The 21,666-nt window shown below is 34.3% G+C and overlaps 2 long non-coding RNA genes across 3 annotated transcripts; one reads left to right on the top strand and one right to left on the bottom strand.

The window, feature by feature from the left end:
• Positions 1-1,079: 1,079 nt before the first annotated feature.
• LOC108456971 (uncharacterized) lies at positions 1,080-8,975 on the top strand. 2 transcript variants are annotated; one of them, XR_008271140.1, is made up of 6 exons: positions 1,080-1,373; positions 1,563-1,779; positions 1,883-2,000; positions 2,083-2,444; positions 2,542-7,595; positions 8,745-8,975. It is a non-coding gene; the product is annotated as an uncharacterized LOC108456971 (long non-coding RNA). The 2 variants fall into 2 exon arrangements; XR_001867040.2 differs by having other exon boundaries at positions 2,074-2,444.
• A 286-nt stretch (positions 8,976-9,261) lies between these two features.
• Positions 9,262-11,613, bottom strand: LOC128280927 (uncharacterized). Its single transcript, XR_008271141.1, has 3 exons — positions 11,419-11,613; positions 10,462-10,503; positions 9,262-9,447 (listed from the first exon to the last, which is right to left on the bottom strand). It is a non-coding gene; the product is annotated as an uncharacterized LOC128280927 (long non-coding RNA).
• Positions 11,614-21,666: the final 10,053 nt, after the last annotated feature.

The raw sequence follows: 21,666 nt of genomic DNA, 5'->3' as shown, positions 1-21,666 counted from the left end.
AGTCTAGATAAAAAAATGTTAAGCCCAAGTCCAACTCGGTCTACCCGTACTAAAATTTTATATAAAACAAATTTAAAAAATATAATACATTTGTCAAAACCTTTTGAAATCGACTTTTTATTTTAAAATGAAAATGGGAGTCACCACCAATTCTTTTTATGAGGTGTGATCGAATCACCTCGTAATTTGATCGTTTTAATAAAATATTTGATTTACTAAAACAATGATTTTTAGTCTACAAAAATCCTGAAAATGGCTTCGGGAGTCGGTTACGCACGATGAAGAATTAATGTAATGACCCAAGATTCACAAGCACCAGAAAAGTATAATATCGGACCTCCGTCTTAATAAACCGAATTAGTAAATAATTATTAGGAGTAATTATGAGTCTAGTAGTGAGCTTAATTAAGTTTTAATTAGGTGAAATTAGCTTAATTAATAGTACTTAGAAAAAATGACTAAATTGAATAAAGGGTAAAAGTCTAATTATAGATTAATAGGAAATAACAAGGACCAAATAGGCAACTAAGCCTATTTGGGAACATGAGCAACAAAATGAAGTAAAAATCTAAGATTTTTACTTAAACAATGATTATATAAATATTTAATTTAGTTATAAAATTTTATTAAATCAATTTAAAATAATTAGATTTTTATATGATAAATATAGTATGATTTTGATAAGTGGATGGTGATAAAATATACAAATGTAATAATAATATGTATACAATTGTAACATAAATATTTAATTACTTTTTATTTAAGTAAATAGATATTTATTACTTATTATTAAGTTAAAAGATATTTATTAATTAAATAATTATATTATAAGATTTTTATGTGATAAATAAATTAAATGGTGACAAGTGTATTAATAAAAATACATATATTTGTAGTATATGCAATAACTAATAAAAGATATTTATTATAATTATTTTTTTATCTTAAAAGACTGGGCATTTTATTTGAAATTATAAAAGAGTATAAAGCCCGTTAACCAACTGGGTTCAGACCCAACTACAATAAAACTCAAAATAATATCTAGCCTCAATTTTGTCTTTACTGATAAGGCCTCCTAAATACTTAAAAAAATAGAAACTGACTTGAAAAAAGAAAAACAATAAAAAGAATCTGAATTTAGAAAACAGGAAACCTACCCTAGTCAAATCAAAGGACGGTTGGCACCCATGACTATTCGACTTTTCTTATCACCATCCCATCTTTTTCTGCCGATAGCACTCCCTAAGGAAGATAAAGAATCAATTGCTATCTACTTTGAAATCACATTCTTCACCAAGTTTCATTCAATCTGGCCGTTGTGCCCATCGTCCCTCTGAAACATTCTCTTGGCCTCTCCAACCTTCTCTCATCAGGTACACAATCTCTCTTCTTTCTAGCGTAGTCTTCACAAGTCTTTGAGCAGTTGAGTTTTCCGATCTGTGAATATTCTGGAAATGAATCTCACGAAAACACCTTTTTATATTCTGGATATCTTTGATGATTGCTCCAATGGCTGATTTGTTTGTTAATGTTGTTTGGCATTTTTTATTGTTGTTTTGGAGTCCCCCATAATATCGACCGATTTCATGCCCATCAAGATATCTAAATTTAAAGCTTCAAGACATGCGAATGCCTCTGCTACAAATGGATTCGGAACATTATTGTGAAGAGTCAATTTTGATACAAGTATTTCTCCCCTCAAACTCCAAACCACCAGACCAGACGCTGACTGAAAGTTTGTATTATTGAATACTGCATCAAACTGGATCTATATTCTCAGTATGTCTTCTTGATTCCTCTAGTTCCTGTTAATGTTTAATGGCACTTTTACTGCTTGCGCACCTTCATATTCTTCCATTTGTTTCTTCACACTTTTTGCTAGATCTATTCTGGTCGAGATTTTCTGTTCATGAACTAGTTGGTTCCTGGAAGACCATATCATCCACAACGCGTAGCAAAATAGACGACACTGCTCAGTAGAACCTTTCGTGAACACCCAGGTTAGTCATTCCCATATGTTTTGATTCATATCATTAATGACATAGGAAAGCTGTAAATTTGTCCAAACTTCAGTTGATAAAGGACATTGACGAAATATGTGGCAACTATCTTCAACGTCGGAGTGGCAGCGGGGACATCTATCATTGGAAATGAGTCTTCTATACCTGAGATTAGAAAAATGGGGAATAAAATCCCATGAAATTTTCCAAATAATAATTGTGATTTTTGTGGGTAGTTGTAAATTCCAAAGCTTTCTGTAAAAGTTTTTAATTTCAGCATGTACTAAATAATTCCTAGGATCCGTAGTAGCTTTTTGTAATAGTTTATAGGCACTACGTACTGAGCATTTTCCCTATTGTTCCCCTTTCCACACCTGAAAATCTTCACGATCGGTCTCTGTAAGTGGAATCTGCAGGATTTTTTGAGCAACACCCGTTTGAAAGGTATTCATGATCATATCTGTTCTCCATTTCCTATTTGAGGAATCAATAAGATCCGACACCACTATTAACTCATTGTTTGAATTGTTCTGCCCTTCAGGTTTCTCAATTCCCGGGATCCAACTATCATTCCAAATCAATATCTTATCCCATCTACCCACTCTCCAACACATTCCATTCTGAAGAAGGCCCTTAGCTGTCCAAATGCTTCTCCAGGTGAGTGAAGGTAAATTTCCCAACTCAACATTTGGAAAACTCGTCTGCGGATAATACTTTACTTTTAAAACTCTAGCCAATAATGAATTTGAAAAATTAATGAGGCGCCAGCCCCGTTTGGCTAACAGTGCAATATTGAATTGACCAAGATTACGGAACCCTAAACTCCGATTTTCTTTTAAAATACAAAGGCTTTTCCATGTGCACTAGTGAATTCCCCTTTTCCTGTGACATTTTTACCACCAAAAGTTTGCTATAATATTTTCTAATTCATCATATAGAATTTTTGGTAATAGAAAGCATGCCATCGTATAAGTAGGTATGGCTTGTAAGATGGCCTTTATAAATACTTCTTTTCCTCCCTGCGATAAAAACCTATTGCTCCAATTATCGATGCGCTTTTTAATTCTATCCTTCAGATTTTGGAAAGGTTCCTTTTTTCTTCCAACCATGTTCGACAACCCTAAATAACGCTCAGGCACATTAGAACTGCGGATTCTCAATAAATTAACAACCATCTTTTTGTCCTCCTCCGTTGTGTTCCTACTAAAAAATACCGTTGACTTTTCAAAATCTACACTCTGGCCTGAACAAGATCTGTATTCATGTAAAATTTCTTTGAATAAATTAGCCCCATGCATGTTGCCTCCCCGAATAATATGCAGTCATCCACAAATAAAAGATGAGCTACCTGTGGCCTATTCCTGCTAACCTTGACACATTTGAAAAAACCTTCATTCAAAGAAAGTCTCATTAAACTTGATAAACCCTCCCCGCATATAAAAAACAAAAATGGGCTTAACGGGTCACCTTGTTGAAGTCCTCTAGTGGGTATAAATTTCTCTCCAAAATGACCATTAATGACCATAGATTAAGATACTGTAGATATACATTTAATAATTGCATCTACCCACTTCTAGTCGAATCCCATTCTAATAATTATTTCCTTTAAAAAGTTCCACTCCACCCTATCGCATGCTTTGCTCATATCGAGTTTAACTGCCATAAACTCCTTTTTTTCCCAATCTCTTTTGTTTGAGCTCATGCAGTATTTCAAAAGCTAGTAACACATTATTTGAAATTAGTTTTCCCAGCACAAAAGCACTCTATGCACAGCCAATACATTTTTCAATTACTCCTCGGAATCTGTTTGCCATAGCCTTTGCCAATACTTTGTAAATTACATTGCAAAGACTAATCGGTCTAAATTGTGTCATATTTGAAGGGCTAGCAGTTTTTGGAATAAGCACTATATTTGTGGAATTTATAGAACTAACCTCCATTTCACCATTCAAGAGGTTTAAACAAAATAAGGTGACGTCTTCGCCAATAAAATGCCAACATTTTTTGTAGAATATCGCCAAAAAACCATCTTCCCTTGGTGCCTTTGTAAGTCCCATATCAAAGACGGCCTCTCGAATTCCCTCTCTGCTGTAGGGTGCTGTAAGTCTATGATTATCTTCCTCAGTAATGCATCGATCGATCCCCATTAACAAATGGTCATAATTCCCTCTTATTTCTTTCGAAAACAATTTTTGAAAATAGGAACGTGCAACCACCTCAATCTCCTGTAATGTTTCCATTTCTCATCCATCTTCAGTCTGCAATTTCTGAATGAAATTTGTCCTCCGTTGTTACGAAGCTTGACTATGAAAAAACTTCGTGTTCTTATCCCCATATTTCAGCCAATTAATCCTAACCCTTTGTTCCCAATAACACTCATCTTTTTCAATCTTAAAGTTCAAATCAATTTTTGTATCAATCAGCTCGGCTAAGTTTTCATCATCTCTTTTAGCTTCAGATAACAAAGATAATTTTTCCATTGGAAACTTCTTCTTTTTCTTTCTATTTATTTAGATTTGCTCCGCCCATTGTTTCAATCCTATTTGTAAACTTTCCAGCTTCTACAGCAATCCCCTATTTGATTTCTCCCATAAAGCTCTAACTTGATCCATGAAAGAATCTTCCAGTAACCACCAAGCTTCAAACTTGAAAGAATTATTCTGTAACTATCCTTCACTTATTTTTGTGCTTATTAGAAGAGGGTAGTGATCTGAAAAGGAATGAACTAGATGTTGAACTTTCACCTCTGGGAATTCAGCAATCCAATCTGAATTTGCAACACCCCTGTCCAAACATTCTTGTATATTCGTTTCTGGTAGGATACCCCTCTCCTAGGTAAACTAGTTACCAGTATATCCTACGTCGTTCAATTGGCACTCCTCTAAAGTTCTTCGAAAAATCTCCACTTTCCGTTCGTCTCTTGGCAGACCTCCCTTTTTTTCACAGCTATACAAAATTTCATTAAAATCTCTACAAACAAGCTAAGGGAGGTTCATATTAGATTTTTACCCTTTCAAATAGCCCATGAATCACTCCTATCTTGTACATAAGGGGATCAGTAAAAACCCGTATATCTCCATTTGTATCATGCCTCAGAATATTCAATTACCACATCAATATGCCATTTAGAATAGCTCTAAAGTACAGTATTGACATTCGTTCTCCAAGCTAAACACAATCCTCCTATTGTGCCTTCAGAATCAACCTCAATACCATTCATGAAGCCACAACTTCTCTGAACTCGTTCCATCTGTCTTTTTTAAAGTTTTGTCTCTATTAAGAACACTATTTGGGAATTGTAATTCTTCAGCATATGTCAAAGTCTTCGACTCGTGCGTGAACTCTCTAACCTATGAACGTTCCAATTTACTATTTTCATTACGTTCGGTCAGCTTGCCTCTTGGCAGACACCGATAATAAAGAATTAGAATCCACCAATCTCCTGCTTTTTACCATAACATTACAACTCTTCTCGTTTTCATTTGAATTTTCCATCACCCCCCGATGCCCTTTTTTTCCCCTACTCTCCTTCTAAGATACCATACTCTGAATCATGTTCCATAGTAGTTTGCACCTAATCCTTCCAAAATCCATCCATTTTTTGGATAAATGAAGATGTTTCCCCTTCTAAATTCAATCCCAACATTGGGTCCAAACCATTTACATTTTGTCCTATATTTTCCCCCATGATCTAACCCCTAGGCCTCGTGTATCCTTACCATGGCCTTCCTATTTACTTTCCCCTTATTTTCACAACCAAATACTCTTCATCGATAAAGCTTTTCGAGATTGTGCTCGCAAAGACAAATCCTAGCCCATCTTAGCAATTTCTACTCCAAGCATCATTCTTGCTTCACAAAAAGAGTCCCTATGCCCCAGCCGTCCATAATAAAAACAAAAAAGTGATAGAAGTTCATATTTAAATTTAACGTATGAACACCTACCATAGAACATGATCTATTTTTTCCTCTTCAATGGACGCCTAACATCGATCTAGACCCGTATTCTCATGAAATTTTGATTTTCTTTCCCCAGGTTAGAGCCATCATATTCCAGAAAAGCCCCTATAAAATTACCCAGTTATATTGCTAAATTTTCAGAAAACATACTAATTGGAACATCATGGATTTGCACCCAAATAGGAGAAAATATTAACGGGACTTCTAATGGGTTTTCCCCCTCTTCAAATTATAGAGCAGTAATAGATGATTATTGAAAGTCCATGGTGGACCTTTTAAGACTCTCTCCATATGCATACTATGAAAAAACTGAAAAAGGTACCTCTTTGTCCCTAGATCTTGAATTTGAACCCCATAAACCGGATGCCACAAATTCGCCATAGTGTTTCTCATTGCTGGAAAGTGGATAACGCTGGCTGTTAAAAAACATCCCACTACTTGAAATTCCTCATCTCCTCTATCCGACCCTGGATCTATCTGTAATTGCAAAATCTCTTCTTCTTCTTCATTAAGCCTTAATTGCGCTAATTCAGTATCCATGACTGTAGATTTGAAAAACAAGTGACAAAAGAACAGCGATAGCCAGCGACTGTGAGAGCTCAATTTGACTTTTGAATGCTGGCTACAGAAGAAACGAAAAGAACAAGAAACACAAAAGACTCTAAAAACCTAAAAACACATACCAAAGGCGGCAGACAAAAAACTTGCGAGGGTAGCAGACTATCATTTGCCATGAGAAATTATTATTATTATTATTATTATTATTATTATTATTATTTTTTATATAAGAAATGAAACAAAGGATAAAAGAAATAGAGGTATTCAAAATAGAGTAGGAAAAAAAAAGAAAAAAAAAAGGAAAAGCTAAGGGTTTAAGGTTTAAAGCTTTGATTGGTAAGTCAATTAAGCTCTTCTTACTTAATTTTAATGTTTTAGAAGGTTTAAAAAAAATTTTGTTGAAATAAAGTTGAGGTTTTGGAAGTTCATAGGTTTTTAAGCATGGTTCATGTTGAACAAATTGTTGAATTATGAATTTAATTGAATGAATTTCAAGTTAGAATTGATTAAGGGATTAAATTGTAAAAGAAGCTATAAGTTTTATGTTAGAGGGACTAAATTGAAAGAAACTTGAGATTAGGGTTTTACTACGAATATTTGATGGTTAGGGTGAATATGATAGGAAATTGAATAGAAATAAAGTATGAATTGAGTTATAAAAGTAAATGAGTTAATTAGGATCAAATTGAAATCTAAGGTTTGAATTAAATAGAAATTCAATTATTTATTGTGAATTAGTGTTGTTAGTATTCCTGAGTGAAAATGGGATCGTATCACGATGGATTTTGTTATGGGATTACCACTGTCAACAAGCAAAAAGAATGTCATCTGGGTGATAGTTGATCGACTTACCAAGTTAGCACATTTCATAGCAATCAGAACAGATTGGACGTTGCAGAAACTTGCTAAAATATATATCCAAGAAATTGTGAGATTACATGGTACTCCGGTATCCATAATCTCAGATCAAGATCCTCGGTTTACATCAAGATTTTTGAGGCAGCTACATGAATCATTGGGTACTCGACTTGGTTTCAGTACAGCTTTCCATTCACAAACCGATGGACAGTCCGAACGGGTAATTCAAATATTAGAAGATATGCTTTGGGTGTAATGGCCCATTTTCAGTAAAATCGGAATAGTGGTTTCGTGACCACAAATCCGATCTGGAAAGAAAATTTATTTTAATATTGTGGCATAGTCTATATTACGATAGGAATACTGCATGAAAATTTTGATAAGAAAATTTTATTGATTATATAGTTAAATTGATAAAAAGAGAAAAGAAAGAAAGAAAAATAATGCATTCTCGGGACTCCGTTCCGATAAATCGCATTCGTAAATATTTATTATAAATATTTACGAAGTTAGTTGTGCGTCTAATTAGGTTTTGATTAGGTGAATTCGACTTAATTAGAAGTAATTACGAAAAATGATTAGATTGAAATAAGTGTGAAAGTTTAATTATAGATTAAAGAAAATAAAAAGGACTAAATAGGCAAATATGCCATTATTATAAAATGAGGCGGTTTATCGTTAAAAAAATCTAAGATATTTTTATATAAAATATTATTATATATTATATTAACTTAATATTTAAGTATTAATATATAATATATTATATTATTATATTATATATAATATAATATATAAAACATAAAGTAAAGTAAAGTAAAGAAACAGAATAGCAGGGACGAAATAGAGAAAAGGGAGAAAGAAAAGAAAAAGAAAATTTGGGATTTCAAGGGTTCAAATTCAATTTGGTAAGTTAATTTAATTCATTTTCTTGTAATTATTGAGTTTTTATGATCCTAGAACAAAATACTAGTAGGTATATGTTGAAATTTTGAGTGTTAGTAGATTTTTTTATATAGTTTATGTTGAATTTATGAATAAATTAGAGATTGAACTTATGAAAATTCAAATTAGAATTGAGAAAAAGATTGAATTGTGAAATAGATTGCAATAAGGAGTAAATTATAAGAAGTTTTGAAATTGGGGTTTATTAGTGGAAAACTAAGTTATAAGTAGAATCTAAATAAAAATAAAGTATAGATTGTAATAGAAATGGAAATAATTTTAGTTATGGAATAAATTGAAATGTAAGTTAATGTAAGAAATGATGAATTTATTATATCATATATGTTTATTTTTTAATAGCATAGGAAAGTCATTTAATTATTTTTCTCTAACATATAAATTTTATATGTTTTATATGAAATTGAAGAGAAAGAAAAGAAATGAGAGGACCTAATTGAAGAAAAAGGAAAAGCAAAGCTAAGGAGTGAAGGAAGACATCATCTCAATCTTTTTTGTAACACCCCAAACCCGGCCCAGACGTTATGGTCGGATCCGACATGCCACATCGAAGCATTCAAAACATTTTATATTGTTGATCCAGAAAAACTTACTTAGTGTTTTAAAAGATGATTATAGGTTAAAGTGGATGGAAGTCATGCACCGGTAGGAAACCTAAAAGAGGAGGTGAGTCCATCGGACTGCTTAAGTACCAAGCTCCCTTCAGATCCAATCTTAGACATGCACACCGCCATTGCCATACCTTAACGTCATGTATATTTATAGGAAACCGATTTGATTAAGTCTTTTTTAGGAAAAGTGATTAATTTTAGAAAATACTTTCATTGCGGAAGCTTTGCTTGTCATCGTGGTATTTTGAAATCAATTGTTGTTTTTGAAAACGCGCCCTAAAGCTTTCCAACTTCAACAGTTAAAATAAGTAATACTTATCTTAGTAACACATATTAACACCATCAAAAATAATTAAGCGGTCTTATTACATTTAAAAACCAAAAACTTCAAACGTAAAAAAAAAAAGGATGTCCAGTTCACCAGAAGAAAATCAAACTTTCAGAACGGGTGGCCACTCCGAATTCCCTCACAGTTCCAAGCCCACTATGGTTGGGGATTTCCTCGTGGATGAAAATAAAAGGGTGAGTTTGGGAAATTCAAGTGTAAGGAAAACCAATTCAAAGCCCAAGTCACTCAAGCCTATTGGGCTAAGCCCATTCAGTAATAATGGGTCTTGGGCGAGCCCTTTTCAGATTACAATAAACTGGGCCTTAACCCTTATTCAGATAATAAGATGGCCCATAGGCCCATTTCAAAATACATGCAACATCAAGAAACATATGCAAGCCCATTTGGGTAATAGTGGTCTTGGGCGAGCCCTTTTCAGATTACAATAAGTGGGCCTTAGCCACTTATTCAGATAACAAGATGGCCCATAGGCCTATTTCAAAATACATGCAACATCAAGAAACATATGCAAGCCCGTTTGGGGAGACTACTCAACCCACCAACCACTACACTCCACCGTACCACCATACACTCCATGTGGGAATAGCTCAACCCACCTAGCCCAACACTCCACAACTGCTGACCTTGCATTGATTAACGATAAAATTGAGACAAAGCCTCCAAGACGTGGACAAGCCACTTTCAGTACTTCCTCCGTCAATATCCCAGTCCCATGCATCAGATAATAACAACATGGCATGCAGTAAATAACAACAATCAAACATGCATTTAGGTCAATTTAACCCTAGGGTTATTTTGGTAATTTATCTACTAGGGGTAAAACTATAAATTTTCCACTTTTAAAGGTATTTCAGTAATTTATCTATTTTAGGATTTTTCATGCATATTCCTACTTTTCACGTACTAACAGAATCACGTACCGAGGGTTCTTACAGAATTGGGCCTATTGGCCCATCATTTCAAATTTTGGCCCATTAAGCCCAAAAATATCGAGGGCACAGAAATCATGCACTTTGCAGTCCAAATTTTGCAGTTTACCAAAAATATTAATCGATTTACCTCACGAGCATTCACACACTCGCAAATCTACAAAATACCGATTTTCGGCATTTCGGCTTTTCGACTTTTGTCAATCCAGACTAAGAAAGAGGGTGTTAGTTACACACCTATTTGCAACGATATGCTGACGAGATCCACACACGAACCGCCTACAATTGGATTACTAGCACGTTAATCTAACTATTCAAATACAAACTACGTATTAACCCCTTACAATATTCGGCCAACCACACCTACAGATCATAGTAAGCTTATAAGAAATCAATAAGCAACTCATTAACAAATTTTTGTCAATGTTTACCACATAATCATAATTTCACTGTAAGCTGTCTTCCTGAGCAACAGTCACTAAATCATTTATAACTGGAGATACGAAACTCCAAATCAAGTGCCGTTAATTTTCACTGAAAATAGACTCATATATCTTATATCCATAAAATTTTCAGAATTTTTGGTTTGGCTAATCAATACCAGATTTTTCTCAAAGTTTCGCATGTTTCACTGTTTGACTAATCTGACCACTCTTCATTACAAATCAAATTTCTCATTGTACAGAATTCAAAATATGTTCTCGTTTATTCCATTTGAAACTAGACTCATTAAGCTTTAATTACATAATTTATGCAGCTTCCAACTCATCTCCCACAATTTATGGTGATTTTCCAAAGTCACGTTACTGCTGCTGTCCCAAGCAGATTTATTACCAAATCACTCTTTCACACATAACTTGCATGCTTGTTATTTAAACATGTATATCACCAATCAATCATCACATATCTATGATTTTACTTAACTATAATCTCCATTTCATCATTTTAAAGCACAACATGTTAGCTGATTTTTCGCTTAGTATCTAAGGCACATGCATGCTCATTTGTTTGGCTCAACTTCCCCTATCTTCCATTTTTCATTAAAAGAACATGAAACAACAACCATTTCCTTCATTTTAATTCATGACTAAATGCTCACAACACAACTAAAAACCAAAATATGATTCAAGAGTTAAGGTAGAATCAAGAAGAACTCATGAACATCAAGATAGAAGCAAACTACCATGAACTTACCTTCAATTTTCTTCCCCAAGTGATCGAACATTCAAGAGCTTTCTCCTCTCCTTTCTCTTCTCTAACTTTCAGCTATGATGAACAAAGATGGACAAAACTTTGTTCTTTTCACCCCTTTTTCTTTTAATAAAACTTCATATTTCATCCATTTAATTCTTTAATACAAAAGACATGAAATTCTTATCATAAAACATTTACCTAACCCATTATCATGAAACATTTACCTAACCCATTATCATGGAACATTTACCTAACCTATTATCAATTTGTATCAATTTGTACCATAAATTATGGATATCAAGTGCACATTTTGTCTACAACAACATGATGGTTGGCCACTTCATGTAAAATGGGAGGTTTGTCATGCAAATCCTCCTATTTTGCACTCCTATTTATTTGGCCACTTCAATTTAGCCTATAGCATTTTCAAACATTTTCACATAGGTTCTATTTCATAATTTCACTCCCTTTTTCTTATGGAACAAAAATTAACTAAAATTATCGGGTTCTATCTTAAGCTTGGGCCTTCTAGAGGCCCACTAACATAATTAAACCTATGCCAACATTCACAGGATTTCCGAAAATTGGGGCGTTACATTTTTGTTGTAAGTACTACAAGATTTTTTAAATTAATTTTATTTAGATGCTTATATTGTAGTATAGAATTATTTAGAAATAAAATGTAATATATATATATATATATGTATATATTTAAATTTATAAGTAAATAAATAATAATAATAATAATAACAATAATAGATTATGGAATTATGAAATTTGAAAAGAAAATTATAATTGGAGAATATAAGAAGTTATATTGTTTGAACATTAAGTAATAATGTTGTGACAAAAGTATATGTGTGAAAAAGATGTGATATTTGTGAATTGTGTAATATGCACTAAATTGTAATGATGAAGAAATGAGAAATCTTTTTCGAGATATTTATGTAAAGTATTTAAATGTATGAAATTCAGTTTTAATGCCCAAGTAGATGAGTTTAGAACTACTAGGATATTAGTGGCATATGCCATTAAGGAACTCTAGTGCGCTCTCTGATTATTAGCACATTAGTGCTCTCCGTTCTATTATTAGCACATTAAGTGCTCTTTGTTTAGTACATATGTGCTCTCTGTATAGCACTTTAGTGCTCTCTGTTCGTTTGTACATAATAATGCACTTCTGTATTTGTTCCGTATATCCAGTGTGTTCTATAAAGTCTACTTTGGTCTAAAGTTATAAGTTGTGAACCAAAGCGAATTATCAATGTACTAAAGTAAGTTTTATAACTTATATAATAATAAACTAAATTTTGTTAACATAAGATACAGCTAAAGAAACTTATATGCATATAAATATATATTGATCAAATGGGATTATAATATTTTAATAGGATTTATTTGCCTATTTATTCTTGTAGTGCTTACTAAGTCTTCACCGGCTTAACGCGTTTAATTTTAATGCGTAGGTACAGTTAGACTCGAAGAGGTAGAGTCGGCTAGAAGATCTCTCATCTCATCACATCCTCAAGAGCTTCATAAGTAGGTACCATATTTTGAATTAAAAGTGGCATGTACATAGGTGTTATTTTGATCACATTAGAATGTTACAAGACTTTTGTTGTAAAAAAAAAATGGTATTTAGTATTTTAATGTTTATACTAATGAAATGGTATAAAAGTTTATATAGTATCTATATATGGTATTAGTTGTTTTTGGTTTGAACTTGCAGGGGTTTTATACAAAATAAGCAAAAATGCTGCCAAAATTTTAAAAAAAAATTCGTTCCACTCCTGATACGTATTTTGGGCCTCGAGGGTCTATTAGAAAGACTTAAAAGTTAAACTATGCTATGAATGTTATTTATTTATGAATTATTTCTAAGTTATTCAATATGTCCGATAATGCTCCGTAACCCTGATCTGGCGACGATTTAGGGTTAAGGGGTGTTACATCGGGCTTGTATCATCAATTTTGAATCAGGTTGGGAACGTTTATTTGTCATTAGCTAAATTTGTTTATAATAATAGTTTCCAATCTAGCATTCAAATGGCTCCATATGAAGCATTATATGGTTGAAGATGTAGATTGCCGATATGTTAGACTGAATTGAATGAAAGAAAAATAATTGGGCCAGAATTAATTCAAGAAACAAAGGAAACAGTTAGAAAGATCAAAGACAAATTGAAAGCAGCATTTGATGGGCAAAAATCTTATGCTGATTTGAAACGATGGGACATTGAATATTCAGTCAGAGATAAAGCATTTCTCAAAGTATCACCGTGGAAGAAAGTTTTGAGGTTTCGCCGAAAGGGTAAATTGAGTCCTTGATATATTGGACCATATGAGATTGTGGAAAGAATCGGGTCGGTCGCATATCAGTTAGCTTTACCTTTGAAATTGCAGAAGATTCATGCTGTTTTTATGTTTCAATGCTTCAAAGATATAGATCAAATCCTTCTCAAATCATTTCTACCGAAGATATCGAAGTTCGACCTGATTTGTCTTATGAAGAAGAGCCGATTCAAATTTTAGCAGCGGAAGTAAAAGAATTAAGAAATAAACGGGTTCCCTTAGTAAAAGTTTTATGGAGATGCCATAGTGTGGAAGAAGCGACTTGGGAATCGGAGGAGACGATGAGATCCCAGTATCCCCATCTTTTCTCAAGTAAATTTTGAGGACGAAATTTATTAAGGGGGAAAGAAATGTAATGACCCAAGATTCACGGGCACCGAAAAAGTATAGTATCAGGCCTCCGTCTTAATGAACCGAATTAGTAAATGATTATTAGGAGTAACTATGAGTCTAGTAGTGAGCTTAATTAAGTTTTAATTAGGTGAATTTAACTTAATTAATAGTAATTAGAAAAAAAAGACTAAATTGAATAAGAGGTAAAAGTCTAATTATAGATTAATAGGAAATAACAAGGACCAAATAGGCAACTAAGCCTATTTGGGAAGATAAATGACAAAATGGAGTAAAAATTTGAGATTTTTACTTAAACAATGATTATATAAATATTTAATTTAGTTATAAAATTTTATTAAATAAATTTGAAATAATTAGATTTTTATGTGATAAATATAGTATGATTTTTCCAAGTGGATGGTGATAAAAATATACAAATGTAATAACAATATGGATACAATTGTGACATAAATATTTAATTGCTTTTATTTAAGTAAATAGATATTTATTACTTATTATTATTAAGTTAAAAGATATTTATTAATTAAATAATTATATTATAAGATTTTATGTGATAAATAAATTAAATGGTGACAAGTGTATTAATAAAAATACATACATTTGTAGTATATGCAATAATTAATAAAAGATATTTATTATAATTATTATTATTAGTATTAATTAGTATATATATATATATATATATATATATATATATAAAAGAAATGAAACAAAGATAAAAGAAACACAGGCATTCGAAACAGAGCATGAAAAGGAAAGAAGGAAAAGAAAAAGGAAAAACTAAGGGTTTAAGGTTTAAAGTTTTGATTGGTAAGTCAATTAAGCTCTTTTTACTTAATTTTGATGTTTTAGAAGCTTTAAAACAAAGTTTTGCTGAAATAAAGTTGAGGTTTTGGAAGTTCATAGGTTTTTAAGCATGGTTCATGTTGAACAAATTGTTGAATTAGGGATTTAATTGAATGAATTTCAAGTTAGAATTAATTAAGGGATTAAATTGTAAAAGAAGCTATAAGTTTTATGTTAGAGGGACCAAATTGAAAGAAACTTGAAATTAGGGTTTTACTATGAATATTTGATGGTTAGGGTGAATATGATAGGAAATTGAATAGAAATGAAGTATGAATTGAGTTATAAAAGTAAATGAGTTAATTAGGATCAAATTGAAATCAAGGTTTGAATTAAAAAGAAATTCAATTATTTATTGTGAATTAGTGCTGTATTAATAGTATACATTATTTTAATTTTCGTAGCTAACAAGGAACCCGAGGCATGGACATCGAAAGGAAAGGAAAAATTTGTCTAGGAGTGACCGAATAAATTCGGGTTTGTATTACTATAATTCAAGTTATTTTTATTAAATGTTAAGTTTTTAATTATATGTATGGTAAGTAAATTAGGTAAGTATTATTATGAAATTGAAAAGGAAAATGATTTGATGATGGATAAGTATTGATATAGAATTGTATATTGATGAAATGTGAAATTGAATTGATTCTGTAACGCCCCAATTTTCGGGAATTCTGTGAATGTTGGCAAAATTTCATTCTTTGATTTTGTCATTTGTGAGTGAAATTATGAAATAGAACCTATGTGAAAATGTTTGAAAATGCTATAGGCTAAATTGAAGTGGCCAAATAAATAGGAGTGCAAAATAGGAGGATTTGCATGACAAACCTCCCATTTTACATGAAGTGGCCAGCCATCATGTTGTTGTAGACAATATGAGCACTTGATATCCATAATTCATGGTACAAATTGATAATGGGTTAGGTAAATGTTCCATGATAATGGATTAGGTAAATATTCCATGATAATGGGTTAGGTAAATGTTCCATGATAATGGTTTAGGTAAATGTTCCATGATGGGCATTTCATGTCTTTTGTATTAAAGAATTAAATGGATGAAATATGAAATTTTATTAAAAGAAAAAGGGGTGAAAAGAACAAATTTTTATCCATCTTTGTTCATCATAGCCTAAAGTTAGAGAAGAGAAAGGAGAGGAGAAAGCTCTTGAATGCTCGGTCACTTGGGGAAGAAAATTGAAGGTAAGTTCATGGTAGTTTGCTTCTATCTTGATGTTCATGAGTTCTTCTTGATTCTACCTTAACTCTTGAAGCATATTTTGGTTTTTGGTTGTGTTGTGAGCATTTGGTCATGAATTAAAATGAAGGAAATGGTTGTTGTTTCATGTTCTTTTGATGAAAAATGGAAGATAGGTGAAGTTGAGCCAAACAAATGAGCATGCATGTGCCTTAGATGCTAAGGGGAAAAATCGGCTAACATGTTGTGCTTTAAAATGATGAAATGGAGACTATACTTAAGTAAACTCTAGATATGTGATGATTGATTGGTGATATACATGTTTAAATAACATGCATGCAAGTTATGTGTGAAAGAGTGATTTGGTAATAAATCTGCTTGGGACAGCAGCAGTAAAGTGACTTTAGAAAATCACCATAAATTGTGAGAGATGAGTTAGAAGGTGAATAAATTATGTAATTAAAGCTTAATGAGTCTAGTTTCAAATGAAATAAACGAGAACATATTTTGAATTCTGTACAATGAGAAACTTGATTCGTAATGAAGAGTGGTCAGATTAGTCAAACAGTGAAACATGGGAAACTTTAAGAAAAATCTGGTATTGATTGGCGAAACCAAAAATTCTGAAAATTTTATGGATAGAAGATATATGAGTCTATTTTCACGGAAAATTAACGGCACTTGATTTGGAGTTTCGTAGCTCCAGTTATAAATGATTTAGTGACTGTTGCTTAGGAAGACAGCTTGCAGTGAAATTATGATTATGTGGTAAACATTTACAAAAATTTGTTAATGAGTTCCTTATTAATTTCTTATAAGCTTACTATGATCTATAGGTGTGGTTGGCCGAATTTTCTAAGGGGTTAATACGTAGTTTGTATTTGAATAGTTAGATTAACGTGTTAGTAATCCAATTGTAGGCGGTTCGTGTGTGTATCTCGTTAGCATATCGTCGCATAAGCAATTGTGTAATCACACCTCTCATAGACTAGATTGGCAAAAGCGAAAAGCGAAATGCCGAAAAGTCGGTATTTTGGGAATTCTGATGTGCGAATGCTCGTAAGATAGTTGAGTTTGTATATTTGGTAATCTAAAGTAATAAACTGCAGTACGCGCGATTTCGTACATTTTGATAATTTGGGCTTAATGGGCCAAAGATCGGGTTCATGGGCCAACGGGCCCAATTCGGTAAGTATGCACGGTAAGTGTTCTGATAGTACGTAAATAGTTAGGATATGCATGAAAACCCTAAAAGTAGCTAAATTACTATAATACCCCTATATATGGAAAATTACTGTTATACCCTTAGGTGCAAAGTTACCGTTATACCCCTAGGGTTAATTTTGACTGAAAAGCATGACGATCTGATTCTGTATGATGTATGCCATGATTATATATCTGTTGCATGGGGACATGGGTTATATTATGGAGAAAGCGTCCTGGTGGCTATGCCACAATTATCTGATCTGGTGGCTCTGCCACATATATCTGTCCTGGTGGCTATACCACAATTATCTAATCTGGTGGCTCTGCCACATATATCTGTTCTGGTGGCTCTGCCACAATATCTGTATCTGGTGACTTCGTCACAATATCTGGCAACCTCGCTGCGATTTCTGTGGTGTGTAGCGTTGGGTGGGTCGAGTAGTCTCCCCACATAGTGTAAGGCTGGTACGGGGGTGTTATGGATGAATCTGGGTCGGGTTTCTGCAAAAACATGTAATATCTGTTCTGCTCTATTATGGGCCTATGGACTTTATTCTGAATTCTGTTCTGGGCTAAGGCCAACTTATTCTATTTCTGTGGTTTGAGTGATATAGGCTATGGTTGGGTTATTTTACACATGAGTTTCCCCAAACTCACCCTTTTATTTTCATCCACGCAGTAATCCCCAACCATAGTGGGCTTGGAGTCGTGAGGGAATTGAGTGGCCACCCATTCGAAAGTTTGATTTTCTTCGGTGAACTGGACATCCTTTTAATTACGTTTGAGGTTTTGGGCTTTTAAATGTAATAAGGCTGCTTATTTATTTTGATGGTTTTATATGTTTTATTAAGATAGGTAATATTTATATTTAACTGTTGAAATTGGATAGCTTTAGGCGTTTTCAAAAACAACAATTGATTTCAAAATAACACGACAACAAGCAAAGCTTCTGCAATGAAAGTATTTTCCAAAATTAATCACTTTTCCTAAAAATGACTTAATCAAATCGGTTTCCTAGAAATATCCATGACGTTAAGGTGTCGCAATGGCGGTATGCATGTCTAGGATTGGATCTGAAGGGAGCTTGGTACTTAAGCAGTTCGATGGACTCACCACCTCTTTTCTGGTTTCCTACTTGGTGCACAGCTTCCATTCACTTTAACCTATAATGAAATTATCTTTTAAAACACTAAGTAAGTTTTTCAGGATCAATAATATAAAATGTTTTGAACGCTTCGATGTGGCATGTCAGATCCGGTCACAAAGTCTAGGCCGGGTTTGGGGTGTTACATTTAGTGGTATCAGAGCCTAGGTTACAACAACTCGGCTGTGGAATGGGTTTACAAAAACAAAGATTTTCAAAAACAAAAATTTTATAAAAAATTCGAAAAACTCGATTTTCAAAATTTAGATCTTTAAAAGGTGGCATTCCGAATCTCCGGCTCAAGTCTGTAAGTATTATTCTGAACTTTTCTGAATATTTTCCTGAATTATCTGTCTGTACTGAAACCCTAGTAGGATACTCTAGATAGGATGATACTGAAACCATAGGAAAATCGATAAGAGATCAAATCAGCTAGACTTCGATTCTGCGAAAACAAACTCGAACTATTGTCGATTCATAAAACATCCGTAATAAACACCGGAATATTAATTGATGCATAAAATTCGTAATCAAGATAATACGATATGAGTACAAGAGGTAGAGACGGAGCTAAGAAAGTGCTCGGCGAGATCTTCGTCTTGAGACATATGCTTGCGGTGGATGCACCGTACCACCAAGATGAGATAGAGTCTCATGACCACGGTGCCGAGGATGATGCCCTGTCGCAGGCAATACTTCATATTCTGGAAAGGGTTACTGGGACAAGTTCGGGCAACGGAATTTGAGGATCGATTTCTAAACGACTCCGGGCCAACGGAGCGGAGATCTTTAGGGGTGTGTCTGGTATCGCCTCGAATGTGGCAGAATATTGGTTGGAGACTACAGAACGGATTATGGACAACTTGAACTGCTCTGAGGAGATTGTGAGTGGGGTATCTGTACTAAGTCCTTTGGGTTACTCGGTTAGGGTAAACAAACTGTATAGGGATATACCCTTAGAAACTCAAGGTAGAATTTTCCCTGGAGATCTGATGGAGTTAGCGTTCGGAGAGTTTGATCTCATTTTGGGAATGGACTGGCTTGTTAAGCATAAGGTGACCCTGGATTGTGCTGCTAAATGAATGGTGTTAAGGACCACAAAGAATGAGGAGGTTATAGTGATAGGTGAGCGAAGGGATTATTTGTCCAATATGGTGTCGGCTTTAAGAACCGAAAAGTGGATTCGGAAAGGTTATGAGGCCTATTTGGCATTTGTAAGTCAGTCAGAAGAGGAGGGACTGACAGTGGATAAGGTTAGGACCGTAAAGGAGTTCCAAGATGTTTTTCCAGAGGAGCTTCCAAGATTGCCTCCGAACCGAGAAGTTGAGTTTGGAAAAAATTTGTTGCCTAGAACGGCGCCCGTGTTCATCGCACCGTATAGGATGGCACCGAAGGAGTTAGTGGAGTCAAAGACTCAAATTCAAGAGTTGTTGGATAGGGGCTTCATTAGGCCAAGCGTGTCTCCATGGGGAGCACCGGTGCTATTCATGAAAAAGAAGGATGGTACGATGCGGATGTGTATTGATTATCGCCAATTGAACAAACTGACGATTAAGAATAAGTATCCACTGCCAAGGATTGACGATCTGTTTGACCAACTTAGAGGAGCTTTTGTATTTTCCAAGATCGACCTTCGATTTGGATATCATCAGTTAAGGGTCAAGAAGGCAGATATCCATAAGACAGCATTCAGGACTCGATATGGTCATTACGAGTTTCTGGTTATGCCATTTGGACTGACGAACACTCCTGCAGTATTTATGGATCTGATGAATCGTGTGTTCCAACCATTTTTTTTATCAGTTCGTAGTCGTCTTTATTAACGATATCCTGGTATATTCTGAAACTGAAGCGAAACATGATGAGCATCTCCGTATAGTCTTTGCAAGTGTTAAGGAGAAGGAACTCTTTGTGAAGTTCAGCAAGTCGAACTTTGGTTGAGGAGGTAACCTTCTTAGGACATGCGGTCTCTGCTGAGGGGATTAAGGTGGACCCTCGGAAAATTGAAGCGATTTTGGAGTGGAAGCCGCCTAGGTCAGTGTCGGAAATACGGAGTTTCCTAGGACTGATAGGATACTACAGAAGGTTTGTGGAAGGTTTGTGATGGCAGCACCTTTGACAAAACTCATAAGGAAAGGAGTACCATTTGTATGGACTAAGAAGCAGCAGGAAGCTTTTGAGAAGTTGAAGAAAGTTCTGACTGAAGCACCTGTGTTAATTCAGCCAGAGTCTGGGAAGGATTTTACTGTGTACAGTGACGCATCACATGTAGGCTTGGGCTGCGTGTTAATGCAGGAGGGTAAAGTGGTTGCATATGCATCACGACAGCTTAAACCTCATGAAGGGAACTATCTTACTCATGATTTGGAGTTGGCGGCAGTGATATTTGCACTTAAGATTTGGAGACATTACTTGTACGGGGAGAGGTGTATTATATACACAGACCACAAGGGTCTTAAGTATTTGTTGACTCAGAAGGAGCTGAACCTTAGGCAAAGGAGATGGGTTGAGTTGCTTAAGGATTATGACTATTCGATCGAGTATCACCCAGGTAAAGCTAATGTGGTAGCCGATACTCTAAGTTGTAGAACTGTATCTGATCTGAGAGCAATGTTTGCTCGTCTAAGTCTGTATGATGATAGAAGTCTGTTGGCTGAGTTGTAAGTGAGGCCAACCTGGGTGGACCAGATTAAGGAAAAGCAGTTGGAAGATGAGTCTTTGGTTGCTCGTTTTCAACAAGTTAAGAAAGGGGAAACTTCTGAGTTTGGGTTAAATGGCGAAGGAGTTCTGTGTTTCTGAGGAAGAATTTGTGTTCCGTAGGACTCTGATTTGAGGCAAACAATATTGAAGGAAGCTTATGGAGGACTTTGTACCATGCACCCTAGAGGGAACAAGTTGTATCACGACTTACGAGAATTGTACTGGTGGCCTAGACTTAAACGAGAAGTAACAGAGTTTGTAGGGAAATGTCTGACATGCTAGCAAGTGAAAGCTGAGCATCAATTACCCTCTGAACTGTTACAGTCAGTGAAGATACCACTTTGGAAGTGAGAGAGGGTAACCATAGACTTTGTGAGTGGGCTGCCCTTGACACCATCAAAGAAAGACTCGGTGTGGGTGATTGTGGATAGGTTGACCAAATCGGCCCATT

Source organism: Gossypium arboreum, chromosome 9, assembly GCF_025698485.1.
Source record: "Gossypium arboreum isolate Shixiya-1 chromosome 9, ASM2569848v2, whole genome shotgun sequence".
In the NCBI taxonomy this organism is placed as follows: domain Eukaryota; kingdom Viridiplantae; phylum Streptophyta; class Magnoliopsida; order Malvales; family Malvaceae; genus Gossypium; species Gossypium arboreum.
The sequence above is the reverse complement of the archived record's forward strand: the minus strand, read 5'-3'. Positions and strand labels throughout refer to the sequence as shown.